Genomic DNA, 17,212 nt, shown 5'->3' on the forward strand with positions numbered 1-17,212 from the left:
CTTCATGGTGACATCAGCTCCATGAGACTAGTAGAAAACCTGTGAAGTAAGTGCTTGATTGCACTGAACTCCCCCTTCACCAAAATCCTATATACTGACCTTCCCCCACTCTTTGGAGCAGTCTCTCAGAGCTATCTGAGGTGCTGTCTCCCGGGCTGCAGTCCTTATTTTGCCCCAATAAAATTTACCTTGCAACCCTCACGTTGTGCATCTTTTTTAGTCGACAGGAGTTAGCTTGCGCCCATCTTCCTCCCCCTCCTTCACTTCTTCCCAGGGCAGGGGGCTGGGGGAGGACCTCTCTTTTTGGTGAGGCTGGACTCACTGTTAGGCTGGCTGCATGTTAGATGCAGACTATTTTTTTTACTTCTGCTTTCCTGTAGGAAGGAAGAACAGTTGGATCCCAGTCCACAGTTGAGGAGGATGCGTCCTTCTCCAGAATTCATTGGTTCAAGGTAAGTTCCCCACTCTCGTGTGTCTGAGCTATATTCCCATTTCTACCCACGTGCAGGTCCAGACTCGGTCAGAGTCGTGTCATTTTGAAGGTCACTTGGTTGTAGGTCCAGCTGAAGTGCTCCAACATGAGTACCAATAAAGTTGCTCTTTTCATCTCTGTGCTGTGCTTAGTCCCTCAGTCGTGTCCAGCTCTTTGAGACCCCATGGAAGGTAGCCCATCAGGCTCCTCTGTCCATTGGGGATTCTCCAAGCAAGAATAATAGAATGGGTAGCTGTTCCTTTCTCCAGATCTTCCCAACCCAAGGATCAAACCCAGGTCTTCCACATTTCAGGAGGGTTCTTTAACTGTCTGAGCCACCAGAGAAGCCCAAGAATTCTGGATTGGGTAGCCTATCCCTTCTCTAGGAGAACTTCCCAACTCAAGAACTGAGCTGGGATCTCCTGCATTGCAGGTGGATTCTTTACCAGCTGATTGACTATAAATATGACTATTTTTAAATTGTTCCATAACCAGGTAAGTCCTCCTACCCAAAAGAGCTGGAAGGAGCCTCAAAATGATACGGCTCAAGACTCTATTGTCCATGTAAAAAAACTCTAGAACTGAAAGTCCTCCTGTCAGCTTGCCCTCCCAGACTCCACTGAGGCTGGCAGCATAAAGATGCGTGCTCAGTCCCTGGCTTGGCCCTGCCACCTGAAGCACTGCCTTAGCCCTGCACGGCTGGGTGAGCCTATCCTGCATAGGACCTCACTATGTCTCAGCATCCTTCACGAAATTGTTCCGTGCTTATTGTTTTCACTCACTCAGAAGCACCGGAGTCTTCCTTCTCTCGGCCCTGCTCAGACCCCTTTGCATTGCTGTGAAACTGTCACCAGGGTCTCAGGGTATGACCCTGCTCTGGATCTGACCCCTGTGAATTGGAACCTGCATGAGGGTCTCCTGCCCTGCTATCCAGCGCACTTTCTGCCCACACCAGGTGAGTGCTTGCTGTGAATTATAGTTGGACTTCTCTTAATAGCGGAATCTATTAAGTTGAACAATAGTTTTATCTCATCGTGTGATTCAGAGATGGTTGCTAGGGAAACCACTGGGAATATGTTTAATTTGTAAATCCTATAATTGCCCTAAATTAGAGTAATTCGTGCTCTTGCTTCAAATGCATTTGGACTGAGCCAGCTAGGAAGTAGGTGAGGAAGAGAGAATGCTCACAGGTGAGCTCCCATGGCAATCTGTTCATACTCCTTATATACTGGTTTTTCCTCCTCTTTGCTGAAAAAGGTACAGAGATTAGAGAGGAGGCCAGCAGGTGTCCTTCCAGCGGACTCAGAAAACTAGAAAATCCAAGAAGGGGTCTCTCCCTCCTTATGAATTCAGGTGGTCATAGCAGAGGGACTGGGGGCAACACTGGTAGCAATGGAGAGAGATAAGAGAACATCTGCAAAGACTTACTTTAAAATGGATTCGGAGGCCTAACACTGTCGTTCAAAGGGGGCTGCTAACTCCAAGTAAAGAGAATCAAACTACTCGGAAAGTTTTATCTTCAGCAAAAACAGGGTGGTCTAAATGAAAGACCCTGGTGTTAAGATTTGGAAGATGTCCTGGCATTCTCCCTGTCCAGCCTTTTCTTGATCCACATCTGTATTCAGAGAGTCACCCACACTTTGCTCTTGAACACTTCCAGTTGATGAGGCACTCACTCCTTGCCAAGGCAGCCAGTTCAGTTTTTAAACAGCCCTGATTGTTAGGAAATCTGCCTTATATTGAGTCAAAAAAGGGGTGCGGGATGGGTGGCACACTCCCTGATTGATGCAGTTGACTGGCTAAGCTCCCAGAGGCTTGTTTATAAGCTCAGAAGCATCCTTCCTCTGTCACAGATGCTCATCACCAACAAGCCACACTGGCGCTGGGGCCCAGGAGAATCCATACAGCTGGGGACTCCTACCTTCAGATGGAGGGGAGCAGCAGCAGGGACAAAAACAGAATGTTCCTTGATACAGTGCTTGATTAAGAACAAAGCGAACAGCCACTCTCTCCAGGGCCTAGCGATGTTTATCTCATCATGATAAAAAACCAAAATCAAAGCACAGACCCTGTTGCCAGCGTAAATGTCATGAAACTCTTCTCTATACAATAGCAGGATCAATAGAGGATGACTCAGTGCTTCACATGTCACTAAGTTTGGATGGATCATCGTGCTGTCTTCTGGAAACACTATAGTTCTGTGAACATGGCTGACTGTGACATTAGCTCGTGGCTGCTGTATCCCAGTGGTGACTCATGCTGGAGTCTGCAGTCACTGAGAACCCCCCCAGCTGCATCTCCTTTGTTGGTGCAACATTACGCGGCCCCCACCCCAGCTCTCTTGGGACCGTGGATGTCCAGGGCTTCTAGATCCTTGTCTGCACCTGTTGTCAAGTTTATGAGTTCACCTTCAGCATTTTAAAATTCAGGATCACAGGGATCACAGTCTCCTGGCTCTTTGGCACCTCTCCTGGTTTTCTAGTTCCCAGGAGATCACTGCCTGTGGATAATTGATCTCATCAGCATGTTCCTATTCTCCTCAGCTCTAATTTATCCAGACCAGTGTGTTTAATGAAATTAAATGTCTAATCTGCCCTTTATCAGTGTCTAGTCTAATTCCTTGACCGAAAAGTTGGAGGGGCTGAGGGGTCCTGCTCCTTCTCTGATCTACTGAAGCATCATACTTTATCTGATATTTATCTTACCCATGTGAGAGATAATAGTTTAGGATTTTGGAAAAAGACTTCCAACATGAGTGTTTTGTATTTTGCATAGCCCTTTCACATTATTTAGTACTGCTGCTAATTGTTTTAACAACTTCTGGGTCTGTAAAAAAGGACACATGTTAAATTCTTATTCAGTCCTATGGAAAATCTAGTTTTCTGTGCCACAAATTCATAACCAAGGTTTGCCTCACTGGAGAGAAAGAACCCAGGTAGAAGTAACTGGTCATGAACGGCAACTTTGCAAATTTCAGACTATGGCATGATGGCAGATATCACTGTCAAAGGAGCCCTGGGCTCTCTAGGAAGTCCAAATCCCAGATAAGAAAGAATCCTAGTTTTCTCTCAGAATTCTGTTCAAGAATTACTAAGAAACTAGCTACAATGTAAAACTGGGAAATTATACTTATTAGAATGTGGAGGGTGTAGGTAACCTCAGACTTAAGAGCAAGGAGTTGCAATATGTCTGATTTAGGAAGCAGGGGTGGGAAAACAGGACTGGGTTCCGAGGCTACATCTATGGGAAACCTATCAGCAGTACACATAGGAAGTCAGAGGAATGCACAGACATTCAGTAGGAAGAGGGAAAGGATCCTTCTATAAACTGTGAGTACGTGTGTGTGGCTTTTCCACCTCAGTTGTGCATCTTTGGTTAACTCACCTTACTGGTCAGAGTCTCAGTTTCCTCATCTTTTAAAAGGAGTTTTCAGTTCAGTTCAGTTCACTCGCTCAGTCGTGTCCAGCGCTTTGTGACCCCATGAATCGCAGCACGCCAGGCCTCCCTGCCCATCACCAACTCCCGGAGTTCACTCAGACTCATGTACATCAAGTCAGTGATGCCATCCAGCCATCTCATCCTCTGTCGTCCCCTTCTCCTCCTGCCCCCAATCCCTCCCAGCATCAGAGTCTTTTCCAATGAGTCAACTTTTCGCATGAGGTGGCCAAAGTACTGGAGTTTCGGCTTCAGCATCATTCCTTCCAAAGAAATCCCAGTCCCCAATAATGAAAAGGACATCTTTTTTCAGTGTTAGTTCTAAAAGGTCTTGTAGGTCTTCATAGAACCATTCAACTTCAGCTTCTTCAGTGTTACTGGTTGGGGAATAGACTTGGATTACTGTGATATTGAATGGTTTGTCTTGGAAACGAACAGAGATCATTCTGTCGTTTTTGAGATTGCATCCAAGTACTGCATTTCGGACTCTTCTGTTGACCATGATGGCTACTCCATTTCTTCTGAGGGATTCCTGCCCACAGCAGTAGATATAATGGTCATCTGAGTTAAATTCACCCATTCCAGTCCATTCCAGTCGCTGATTCCTAGAATGTCAACATTCATTCTTGCCATCTCTTGTTTGACCGCTTCCAATTTGCCTTGATTCATGGACCTGACATTCCAGGTTCCTATGCAATATTGCTCTTTACAGCATCGGACCTTGTTTCTATCACCAGTCACATCCACAGCTGAGTATTGTTTTTGCTTTGGCTCCATCCCTTCATTCTTTCTGGAGTTATTTCTCCACTGATCTCCAGTAGCATATTGGGCACCTACTGACCTGGGGAGTTTCTCTTTCAGTAACCTATCATTTTGCCTTTTCATACTGTTCATGGGGTTCTCAAGGCAAGAATACTGAAGTGGTTTGCCATTCCCTTCTCCAGTGGACCACATTCTGTCAGATCTCTCCACCATGACCTGCCCGTCTTGGGTTGCTCCACGGGCATGGCTTAGTTTCATTGAGTTAGACAAGGCTGTGGTCCTAGTGTGATTAGATTGACTAGTTTTCTGTGAGTATGGTTTCAGTGTGTCTGCTCTCTGATGCCCTCTTGCAACACCTACCATCTTACTTAGGTTTCTCTTACCTTGGGCGTGGGGTATCTCTTCACGGCTGCTCCAGCAAAGGGCAGCCACTGCTCCTTACCTTGGACTAGAGGTATCTCCTCACCGCCGCCCTTCCTGACCTTCAACGTGGGATAGCTTCTCTAGGCCCTCCTGCGCCTGCGCAGCCACGGCTCCTTGGATGTGGGGTTGATCCTCCCAGCCGCCGCCCCTGTCCTCAGGCTGTGTTAGCTCCTCTCTGCTGCCGCCCCTGACATCGGACGTGGGGTAGCTCCTCCCGGAGGTGACTGGTTATCCATAAAAGAAAACTTGAAAGGTAATCCTAATTCTCATATACAAAAGTTAATTTCCAACAGATTAAAATTTTAAACATGCAAAAAGTTTTTAGAAGAAATTTCAAATACCTTTGTAACCTTACAATTTATTAAAATGATTTCTTTAAAAAGACACAAATACTACCAACAAAAAATGAAAATACTGACTGGACTTCCCTGGTTGTCTAGTGGTTAGACTCTGTGCTTCCAGTGAAGGAGGCCTGGGTTCGATTTCTGGTCAGGGAACTAGATCCCATATACTACAGCTAAGACCTGGCATAACCAAATAAATATAAGAAGTAAATTTAAAAAAAAAGAAAACACTGATAATACATCTACATTAATACTATCAAAAGACACCATAAAGTGAAAATACTAAGATAATTGTAAGAGATATAACTAACAAGGAATTAATATTCAGATTGCATGTTTTTTAATTCTACAAATTAGGACAACCTAATGAAAGTGGGAACAGAACAGGAACAATTAAGCATTTCACAGAAGAGGAAGCACAAATGACAAATAAACATGAAATTATGTTTAATCTCATTAGTAATCAGGGTAATGAAAACCAAGACCAAGAAGATACTATATTACACACACTAGATTGAGAAAATTAAGATAATAGCTGGTGTTTATGAGAATGTGGTTTAATAGGAACTTTCACATACTGCCAGTAGCACTGAAATTTATACAAACACTTTGCAAAACAATTTGGTGCCGCATAGAAGTTGAAAATCTGACTCTATGACCTATCCACTTCATTCCTATACCTCAGGACATTTGCCCACATGCACTGGGAGACTTGTATGAGAACGTGAAAATGAATGAACTACAGCTATTTGCATCAACGCAAATAAATCTCACAAACAGAGCTTTTAATTTTTTAAAAATGTAACTCACCTAAGGTATGATCTTTTCGTAACATTTCAAAACGAGCAAGATGAAACAATACATTGTTTAAATATTCGTAAGAATGTGATAAAATATGAAAATAAGGCAAAGGAGCAGTAAACACCCCAAGTCACGCATGGTCTTCTCAGGCTAAGTGGTGGACCTGATGCTGGGTTCACCTCCCTGACAATAATAGGGGTCGGGGGGAACCCTGGGCGCTCCTTGCTGGGCGGGGTGGGGGTGCTGTGCCACAGTCAGTAGCCTACACTCACTCTTCAGAGGAGCCCAACCAAGAACCTGGCGGGAGACCGTGGCGCTGTGCTCAGCAGCCTTTGAATGAGGCTGGGACCCTTGCTTCTAAGGCCAGGATGCTGGCTCAGTTGTCATTTGGGAATGATTCAACCCTCCTGAGGGGGGCTTTGAAACACGCGGGGGAAAGTTTCTGGTTGTCACAGTGACAGGAGAACCCAAAGGCTAGCGGTGGCCCTGCTGAGACACACCTGCTGCCCCATCCTTGGAGCCCTCGCGTCTCTCTGTATCCCTTTGCTTGTGTCTCCGCTCCTGCCCGGCCCGGAAACTGCGGGACAAGTCTCCGCCCAAACCCCTCTGGACCGAGGGCTGCGGGTCCTAACTTTAGGAGCTTTAGGGCTGCAGACGCTCTGTTCTCACTTCTTTCGTGCTAGGAATTGAGTCCTCCTCGCAGTTAAGATTTCGTTGAATTCGGCTGCGAGGACAGGTACGGACCACTTGCTCGCTGGTCCGTGAGCCCAGGAGCTGAAAACCGGCTTGCTCCAGTTCTGGCTGCATTCTTAGAACAGCTCTGCGTTCAGGGCTCTGTCGGCCTGTGCTAAGCTGAGCAGCGCCCTCCCCGGGACACCCTGGGAACATACACAGCGGCTGCTCTGAGAAAATGTCAACACCCCCGGCCGTCACTTGAGAGGATCTGACCACCGCCAGCTCACGAGGGTGTCTTTGTGAACACCGGAAGGAGGAGGCCCTCTAGGAGAAGGCAGCTTGATGGGGAGTGGGAACCGTTCCCTTGGTCAGGCACTCTGGCGCAGTGCACAAGCTGTATAACCGTACCTAGTGGCTGAACCCAGTGGCTCCTTATAAATCTGGTGACCCACCCTTGGCCTCACTCAAGAGGAGCCTTTCTGTGACTGCCTAGTGGTTGCCGTAACCAGACTCCAGTTCTAAAGAGATGGGTCCAGGTGTCCAGCCCCCATGGCCTGACATTTAAGGCTTTTTACACTCCGCTTCCAGTCTGCTTTTCTATCCACTGCATATCAGACCATCTTCTAGGCAGGCTACTCTAGTCACAGCTTTCCAAATAATGCTTGTGGAAGTTCATCATCACACTCACACACTCTTCCTTTATCCTGCCCTATTAACCACCCACTTGAAGACTCAGCTCATTCCCACTTCTCTGAGAGGCCCTCTGGGATCGCCTCAGCTCAGGAATCACTGAGGAGCACCTCATGTACTTCCCATTGGTTGCTGGCTACACAGCTCATGTATTGAGAGCTGGGGCTTCCTAAGAAGATTAAGTTTCTCAAAGGTGAGAAGCTGTTGAAGACACTAAACCCCTATTTGAGAACCCCCATGCTCCCCTATTTAAGAACCTCGCTGGAAGGTATTATTCTTCGTGAAATAAGCAAACAAGGAAAGACAAAGACTGCATATTTCCACTTATATGTGGAATCTAAAAATAATAATAAAACAAATGAGAAAATACAACAAAACAGAAATAGACTCACAGATAGAACAAACTAGTGATCACCAGTAGGAAGTGGGATGAAGGAAGGGAGTGAGATGGGAGTAGGGGATTAAGAAGCACAGACTACTGTGTATAAAATAAGCTTCAAGGATATATTGTACAGCACAGGAAATGTAACCAATATTTTATGATAACTTAAAGTGGAGTATGGGGCTTCCCTGGTGGCTCAGAGGTTAATCATCTGCCTGCAATGTGGGAGACCCAGGTTCGATCCCTGGGTTGGGAAGATCCCCTGGAAAAGGAAATGGCAACTCACTCCAATATTCTTGCCTGGAGAATCCCATGGAGGGAGGAGCCTGGTAGGCTACCATCCATGGGGTTGCAAAGAGTCTGACATGACTGAGCAACTTCACTTTCACTTTAAAGAGGAGTATAATCCATAAAAAATACTAAATCACTATTGTATACTTGAAACTAATATAATATCATGAGTCAAATATACTTCTATACAAAAAAATAAGAATCTGAGTACTTGCCATGGTAACAAATAGCTTCTCCTGTTCTTTCGGATCAAAACAAACAAACAAATACACACACACTTGAAGAACAAGGAAGTTGGCTTCCTGCCCGGATTGGTAATGAGAACATCAGGACAAGATTGAGGCCGAATCCTTGATCTTGGTTTAATAATTTGCCCATGAACTTTGCCTGGGCTACTTTGGTCCTATCTCAAAGAAAATGCTTCATTCTGGAGATAATGGGCCACCTGTAGCCCATACCCCCGAGTGCCAGAGCGGGATGCCCTCTCTCTCCATGAAGACCATGGAGCTCATGCTCAAAGACCATGTGAGCTGAAGCTCCCATAACAAGAAAAGCAGCCATGCCTCGCAGGTGGGGGCCTCACCTAGATGCTGAGTCAGACTTATAAGCTTAAGAAAGAGATGCTTTGGATGCTTTTCAAAATTTTTGGTGAGTCTGCAGCAATCTCAGCCCACTGAAAAACTCAAATCCATCACAGTTCAGCACAGTACATGTTTCAGAAGACGCCTGGAAAAGAGCATCTTGGCTGAGTTTCCCTAGTAATGACATCATTCCACAGGTGTGACTGAGCCCCTGTGTGATCCAGGCTCAGCTCCCGGTTCTGGAGATATTGCTGGGAACAAAACAGATGGAACTCTTTGCTCTCCTGAGCTTCCTCTCCAGCCCAGTGCTCGGCTCACTTTTCACACACTCCAAGCACTTCAGCAAGTGTTAAAGCTATGAAAGGGAGGTCACGGGAGCCTTCTGGGGTAGTGAACGCAGCACACACCTTTCAGAAGTATCTCCTCAAACCCCAACTGTTCCAAGTCCGTGGAACCAGTAGCATCCACAGGACCCGGGAGCCTAATAGAAATGTAGACTTTCAGGCTGCTCCGAGATCTTCTGAGTCAGAAACAGCACATAAGCTCCCAGGCGAACCATGTGCAGAGGAAGGTCTGGAAAGTACTGCAGTAGAACATGTCCCACACAGACAAGAGTACGTGGTCAAAGAAGCATGAGGAAGAGCCTACCTTATCCTCCCTTGCAAACTCAAAGCTGGCATGTGAAAAATGCAGATGTCTTCGGAAAAGGAACTTGCTTAAAATGCCAAGGTTCCTCAAACTTCCTTGAGAGCCCAGCGAAGACTCAGCACCTGTAAACATTCACTGGAACTAGCATCCTCTGAAACACACCTTGGGAAAAATCATAATGGCTCTCTTGACAGTCATGGTGCCAACTCTCTTGGTTTAAACAGTTCCAGATGGAATGAGCCCAGAGAATAATAATTGACAGCTTTGCTGGGCCACAAATTTGAATCATGTCCACTGCTGGGGCTCTGGGCAAAAGTCTCAGCTCTGCGGGGCTTTTGCGGGGGTGGAGGGGACCCAGGGACTGCTCATTCATGTGGTTGGGTTGGTCTCTGCTTACGACTGAGTCAGTGACAAACTCATGAGGTAATAAAAATACTGCATCTCAGTGAATTCTGGCCACCACATACTCACCACCATGGTGAGAGAGAAGCTGAATAGTTGGTTGACTTGAAATGTGATGAGGTACACAGAAAACACTGCATTCAACATGGAACATGTAGTTTGGAGAAACTCAGGAGCCAACATATGCATCCTTTGTTTGTCATTTAGGAAACTGGAAGAGGGTCTGGGGTGCATTATTCCCACAGATGTCAAGAATCCATGATGTTGATTATCACAGCTAACATTTATGGAGCGTTTCTGACATGCCAAGCCTGACCTAACTCACCTTTCCCTACAACACAGTGAGATATACAGTATGATCATTTTACATGTGAGGAAACAGTGGCACGGAGCTGGGTTCCTCACTTCAATCCCTTTTATGCTGGGTGCACTGTCTGAGATCTAGATGACAGGAACAAACCAGCCAGAGGATGAAGTGGCCCTTGGGTCCCCTCCATCCTCCCAGTCAGCTCCCAAGAGCAGAGCTACTTCCCCAGACCACCAGCCAGGCAGTGGCCATGACTCAAATTCGTGCCTCAGTAAAACTTCCAGTTACCATGCTATGGTCTTCCTACTGGAATAGTATCAACCAAGAAAGTTGCATGTCCTTTGGGAAAATGTCTCTCCTATCTGCAATTTGGGGGTGCCCCTTCAGGTGTGAGTTAGCCCTCAGCGGGCAAGTGCAGGCTGCAGCAGCCTCACCGGTGGGCCGGGGCTGGGAGAGGATGCTGGTTTGCCTGATTCTGCATTTCTGTCATGCCCCAGGCAGTGTCAGTGCTGCTGCGGCCGATCTGGAGGGCAGGGCCACGGGGGTAGACCACAGGTAGGACTGAGCTTCCTTCTGTAAGGCTCTGGCGTCCAGCCACCACCTGGCCTCTGGCAGGCCTCTTCCCCTGGACCTCAGTCCCTTCTCTTTAGTGTTCAGAATAGTGATACCCTCCCCTCCCACCCCCACATAAAGCTACTGAGAATTTCTCACCAAGTATGTATGACAGTTCCTGGCAGCTCCTGTTTCAACTCACTGACTGCTTCTCATGAGGTCCTTTCTGGGGCTCCCTTGAGCCTTTGGCTGCTCCAAGCTGGTGGATCTGGATCATGTGAGAGCTGGCCCCATCACTCCTCTCTCAGGGACATGCAGATCTGCTGCTTTCAGATCATGTGACAGAAGCCCAGAGATGAGGATGAAACCTCTGTTCTGTGTTCAGACAAAACCCAGTGATGAACTGTCTTTGCTTTTTGGGATGACACTGGGACCTAGAGGTCAGTCAGTCAGTTTATGATGTTCTCCTCCCTTTGGGACACAGAATAGGGTGGTGGTAATGGAGCCATCCAGGCACAGCTGTGAGAGTTGGCTGTGTGACCCAGGACAAATGACTTAACCTCTCTGAGCTTCAGCATGTTGCTCTCTAAGTGATGTGAATGAAGATGTGTCATGGGGCTGCTGTGAGGTGCTGGCACAGAAGTGCTTCCTAAAGAGTAGCTAGTATAATGCTGTTAACTAGATGGTTATAAGAGGGGATTCTAGGGTATACAATATCAGATACTTTTAAAATTTGCTTTTAAAAACATCAAATTTCTGAAGATATTTTTAAAAAATGAAATTTAGCAATATGTCCTTTCTCTATAAAGCTGACATTTTATGAGGTTGGGCACACATGATAAAAAGAAAATTAGCAAGTAGAAATCGAGGGCTTACAAAATGTGAAGACTCCCTCACTTGTTCTGGGCCCTGCTGCTCTCCACCCTCCCTCCAGCATCTGACTGCTGCTTTCCCTGGAGCCTGGCAGGCTCTCCACCTTCCAGTCAAGAGATGCCAACTCTTCCCTGGAGCTGACCTGAAGCCCTCTTGCTGTAAGCTGTCCCTGTGCCCCAGAGATCCAGGCTGAGCAGGGAAGAACTTTCAGTTTCATCATTAAGCTCCAGGTTGCCTCCTGCCCTTTGTGCTGAACTGGAGATGCAGGACTCACAAGGACCTTGAGACAAAAGCCTGGAGCAACAGGTCAGAGATTCCACCCCTCCAGTGGCTTCCTCTCATCTGAAGATCAGCTTAGGAGAAGGAGAACAAGGACATTTGTCATGGCCTGCTGTGAGCATGCACCCACCATGTATTAATCTGCCTATAACTATGTGGGATAAGAGACTGGCTTAGGGCCACACAGAGGCTAAGATAGATGAGTGGCTGAACCAAACAAGTAGGTCAGAGTTTGCCTTTCCATTTCATGTCAGTGTCTGCACAGTATTTGGGACAGGGAGAGAAATGAATCTGCTAGAAATGACAGTAAAGGCAGTGAAGGGACTTGGTTAAGAACAGACTCCAGAGAAAAAATGAATTAAACCTGGCTCAGTTATTTCCCAGCTGTTTGTGCTTAATTGCTCAGTCGTGTCCGGCTCTTTGCGACCCCATGGACTGCAGTCTGCCAGGCTCCTCTGTCCAAGGGGATTCTCTAGGCAAGAATACTGGAGTTGGTTGCCATACCCTTCTCCAGGATCCCAGCTGTCTAACCTCAGGGAAATCGTTAACCTCTCGTGTATCAATTTATTCAGCTTTAAAATGACTGAAATACATACTTATTTCTTAGGATTGATTTTAGGATTAAAAAGAATTGATAAATATCAAAGAATTAAAATACTACCTCTCACATACATAGCAAGAACTCTATAAATGTTAGATGTTATCATTGTTGTTATTGAATTAAATTCCACGAAGGTAGGAATACCTGTTCATTTTGGTCACTGGTCTGCTTTAGAACAGGCTTCCCAGGTGGCTCATTGGTAAAGAATTCACCTGCAATGAAGCAAATGCAGGTTCAATCCCTGGGTTGGGAAGATGTCCTGGAGAAGGAAAAGGCAACCCACTTTAGTATGCTTGCCTGGGAAATCCCACAGACAGAGGAGCCTGGCAGGCCACAGTCCATGGGGTCACAAAAGAGTTAGATACAACTTAGTGACTGAACATCAACTGTGGCTGGTACTTAGGTGCTCCATAAATATTTGGGGCGGGGAGAATAAATATCATTACTACAATCAGTTAAATGGCCATCATCAAGAAATCTAAAAACAATAAATGCTGGAGAGGGTGTGGAAAAAAGGGAAGCTTCTTACACTGTTGGTGGGAGTGTAAATTGAGACAGCCACTATGGAGAAGAGTATGGAGGTTCCTTAAAAGACCAAAAATAGAACTACCATATGACCCAGCAATTTCACCCCTGGGCACAAATTCAGAGAAAACCATAATTCAGAAACATACATGTACCCAAGTGTTCACTGAAGCATCAGCATTATTTACAATAGCCAGGACATAGAAGCAACCTAAATGTCCAGTGACAGAGTAATGGAGAAAGAAGATGTATAATACACATATACAATGGAATACTACTCAGTCATAAAAAGGAATAAAACAGTGCCATTTACAGAGTCGTGGATGGACCTAGAGACTCAGAGAGTGAAAAACTCAGAAAGAGAAAAATAAATATTATATATTGTTATATGTGGCATCTAGAAAAATGATATAGATGAATTTATTTGCAAAGCAGAAATAGACACACAGATGTAGGGAAGAAGCGCATGGATACCAAGGGGGCAATACAGGGTGGGATGAAGTGGGAGATTGGGATTGACATATATACACTGCTATGTATAAAATAGCAGGGCTTCCCTGGTGGCTCAGAGGTTAAAGTGTCTGCCTGCAATGCAGGAGACCCAGGTTCGATCCCTGAGTTGGGAAGATCCCCTGGAAAAGGAAATGGCAACCCACTCCAGTATTCTTGCCTGGAGAATCCCATGGAGGGAGGAGCCTGGTAGGCTACAATCCACGGGGTCGCAAAGAGTCAGACACAACTGAACTACTTCACTTTCACTTTCATGTATAAAATAGATCACTAATAAGAACCTACTGTATAGCACATGGAACTCAACTCATACTTTATGGTAACCTAAATGGGAAGAAAATCCAAAAAGAAGGGATATATGTATATATACGGAGAAGGCAATGGCACCCCACTCCAGTACTCTTGCCTGGAAAATCCCATGGATGGAGGAGCCTGGTGGGCTGAAGTCCATGGGGTCGCAAAGAGTCGGACACAACTGAGCGACTTCACTTTGACTTTTCACTTTCATGCACTGGAGAAGGAAATGGAAACCCACTCCAGTGTTCTTGCCTGGAGAATCCCAGGGACGGGGGAGCCTGATGGGCGCCGTCTATGGGGTCGCACAGAATCGGACACGACTAAAGTGACTTAGCATGTATATATAGCTGATTCACTTTGCTGTACAGTAGAAACTAACACAACTTTGTAAAGCAACTATGAAGTGAAAGTGTTAATTGCTTAGTTGTGCCTAACTTTTTGTGACCCCATGGCCTATAGCCCACCAGGCTCCTCTGTCCATGCAATTCTCCAGGCAAGAGTATTGGAGTGGGTAGCCATTCTCTTCTCCAGGGGATCCTCCTGACCCAGGGATTGAACCTGGGTTTACTGCATTGCAGGCGGATTCTTTACCATCTGAGCCATTGGCAAAGCAACTATTCTCTTAAACCTAAAACAAGAAACAAAAAACTTATTTTGTAATGCAGACATTATTTATTTTAACCAGCAGAGGGCAGCAAGTAGCTGTGAGTGACAATTCTGGACAAGGGTGGTTTTAAATGTTAATTTTGAAGGCGAACAGGACTCTCCCCCTTTGAGGCAGTTGGTGGGTTGAAAGTTTGCTATTGCACCTTTATGAGTAATCCCTACTCCTCCCACTTACCTTTATGCAGGTTAGGATGATTGGCAGAAATTCCAACTCACAACAAACCTTGGCTCAATTTTTTCACAGGGCCAACTTATTTTCAATTTCCTTCTTACTTTCGTTCTTCTTTCCCACCTCCCTTCTCTTCCTCTAATTATCTCTCTCTCTCACTCACACACACACACACACACTCTTTCCAAAGCATCAAGCTAGTGTACTGTACACATTCCCCAAACTTATCTGTACAACTGTACCAAGCACTCCAAACCAAGAAGTCTACTGTGGATATTCTTCCCAACCAATTAATGTTGCTAGACATAGTATAATCGAACATCTGATCTGATAAAACTTGAACCAGAGAGGTATTGTAACTTGGTCAAGGATACACAGCAATTAGTTGCAAAGTTAGAGCACCAACCAGGACATTCTGCTCTGTTTATCCCACCAGACCATCACTCCCCTCCCCTTCTATCCACAGAGGAGGCTCAAGTGGTTGCCATTTATTGGTCCAATCAATGTGGCTAATAGTTTCTGATCCTGGATGCTATTCCCCTGAGCTCTGCATCAAAGGAGCTGATGGCTTTCCAGTGCATCCCTTGGGAGGCCTAGGCACCGGGGACAGTCAGCAACCACTACCTACGTGTTCCTCAGTAAACTCGACCCCTGCCCACAGCTCTCCCACTTCCTCCATGACCCTGTGAGAGTCTGCCTTCCCTATATGGCAGGGCCCACACCAGCAAAGTCAAGGTGAAGACTGGGGAGCCCCTAGGCAGCAGAGCACAGTGGGTTCTACTTCTCCAAGGCAGCTTCTGGCATGACTGGAGGCTGGAAGGGCTCCCACACTTCAGCCTCAGGGCTGCCCCAGAGTCTCAGCTCAGGGGTGGCCCCAAACCACAGCCCCACCCCCACGCCTCCCTTCAGCTCGCTTAAGAGGGTCTTTCCCAATCATTTTCCAAAAAACTTCAGAAAAAAGTATTTGAGATTCCTCCTGAAAAACAAATTCCATATGAATTTAATGAAAGAAAACTTCAAAAGAAAATTTAGAAAAATAGACAAAAATATGGATGACCTAACGTATTAGATTAGGAAGATTTCCTTCAGCATTACAGAAAACGTAGATTATATAAAGGGAAGGATTTACAGATTTGATTACATAAAATTTAAAAGCTCCATGGCCCCAAGAAACATCAAAAACAAAATTAAAAGCAAGTAGTAAGTTGGGGAAAGTTTGGTTACATGTATGAGAGACAAAGGATGAATATCCTAAAGCAGAATATCAGAGGAAGACAGATAAAGAATCTGAACCGACAACCTAAAAACATAAACTCACAGTAATGTGTTCAATGTCACTGGCCATGCAATAAATATGCAACTTTTTGCATCTTGAAGTGGCAAATTTCAAAACTGCATAGTGTCAGTGAGGACGTGAAGCCACAGGCCCCATTCTGCTGGTGGCATGTTTCTGGGGGCCATGGTAAATGCTTTTCTTGATAGCTTTTATCAGCACCACTGTATTCATTTACTATATATTGCCCCCTCACCACCTCCCCCTCCCAGTCAATACACATCTTAGTGACAGAGACATGGCTTACTGGTCTGTCCCAAGGACTTAGGACAGCACTGGCACATAATAAGGTGTTTGATATACACTTAACGAATGAATAATTGAACTTCTGCCCAGTAATTCTACCGTTAGGAACTGATCTTAAGGCAACCATCAGAGACCTACAACAAGACTTATATCCAAGGATGTTCATTTCAGCATATAATAGTCAGACTTTGCAAATCATTTAGATGTCCAAAGTAGGGGCTTAATAAACGAATGATGACATATCCTTATCAGAGACTACAATAATAAAGTCATTAAAATCATGTTGTAGGTGATGAGAAAAGGAAAAGAGCTTCTAGATATAGTAAATTGTAAAAAAGGAAGGTTACATAATACTGCTTTCTAGAGAATTTCTGGAGAAATTCTCCAGAAATCTTCCATATATAATACCATCGTGACATGCAAAGTGCATGGTAAATATTATATACACATGTATATTTGATATATACATATATACATGATATATACATGCATATCACAAGTTGTGTAAGAACACTGACATTTTACTATTTATCTCTAACACTTGGTATGATCAATGAAAAGTTTACCTTTTGTTCCTTACTCTTATGCATCTCTCCAAGGTTTTTAAATCACTGCAGATGGTGACTGCAGCCATGAAATTAAAAGACGCTTCCTCCTTGGAAGGAAAGTTATGACCAACCTAGATAGCATATTCAAAAGCAGAGACATTACTTTGCCAACAAAGGTTCGTTTAGTCAAGGCTATGGTTTTTCCTGTGGTCATGTATGGATGTGAGAGTTGGACTATGAAGAAGTCTGAGCGCCGAAGAATTGATGCTTTTGAACTGTGGTGTTGGAGAAGACTCTTGAGAGTCCCTTGGACTGCAAGGAGATCCAACCAGTCCATTCTGAAGGAGATCAACCCTGGGATTTCTTTGGAAGGAATGATGCTAAAGCTGAAACTCCAGTA

At 45.3% G+C, this 17,212-nt stretch overlaps 1 long non-coding RNA gene across 1 annotated transcript; it reads right to left on the bottom strand.

Annotated features, from left to right (window-relative positions):
* Positions 1 to 5,151: 5,151 nt before the first annotated feature.
* LOC147375577 (uncharacterized) lies at positions 5,152 to 11,936 on the bottom strand. Its single transcript, XR_015161567.1, has 4 exons — positions 11,781 to 11,936; positions 10,925 to 11,088; positions 9,505 to 9,626; positions 5,152 to 5,316 (listed from the first exon to the last, which is right to left on the bottom strand). It is a non-coding gene; the product is annotated as an uncharacterized LOC147375577 (long non-coding RNA).
* Between the last annotated feature and the right edge of the window lie 5,276 nt (positions 11,937 to 17,212).

The sequence above is a fragment of the Bos grunniens genome, chromosome 3 (genome assembly GCF_055505025.1).
Source record: "Bos grunniens cultivar Pamir isolate PY7600 chromosome 3, Bosgru_T2T1.0, whole genome shotgun sequence".
Lineage (NCBI taxonomy): Eukaryota > Metazoa > Chordata > Mammalia > Artiodactyla > Bovidae > Bos > Bos grunniens.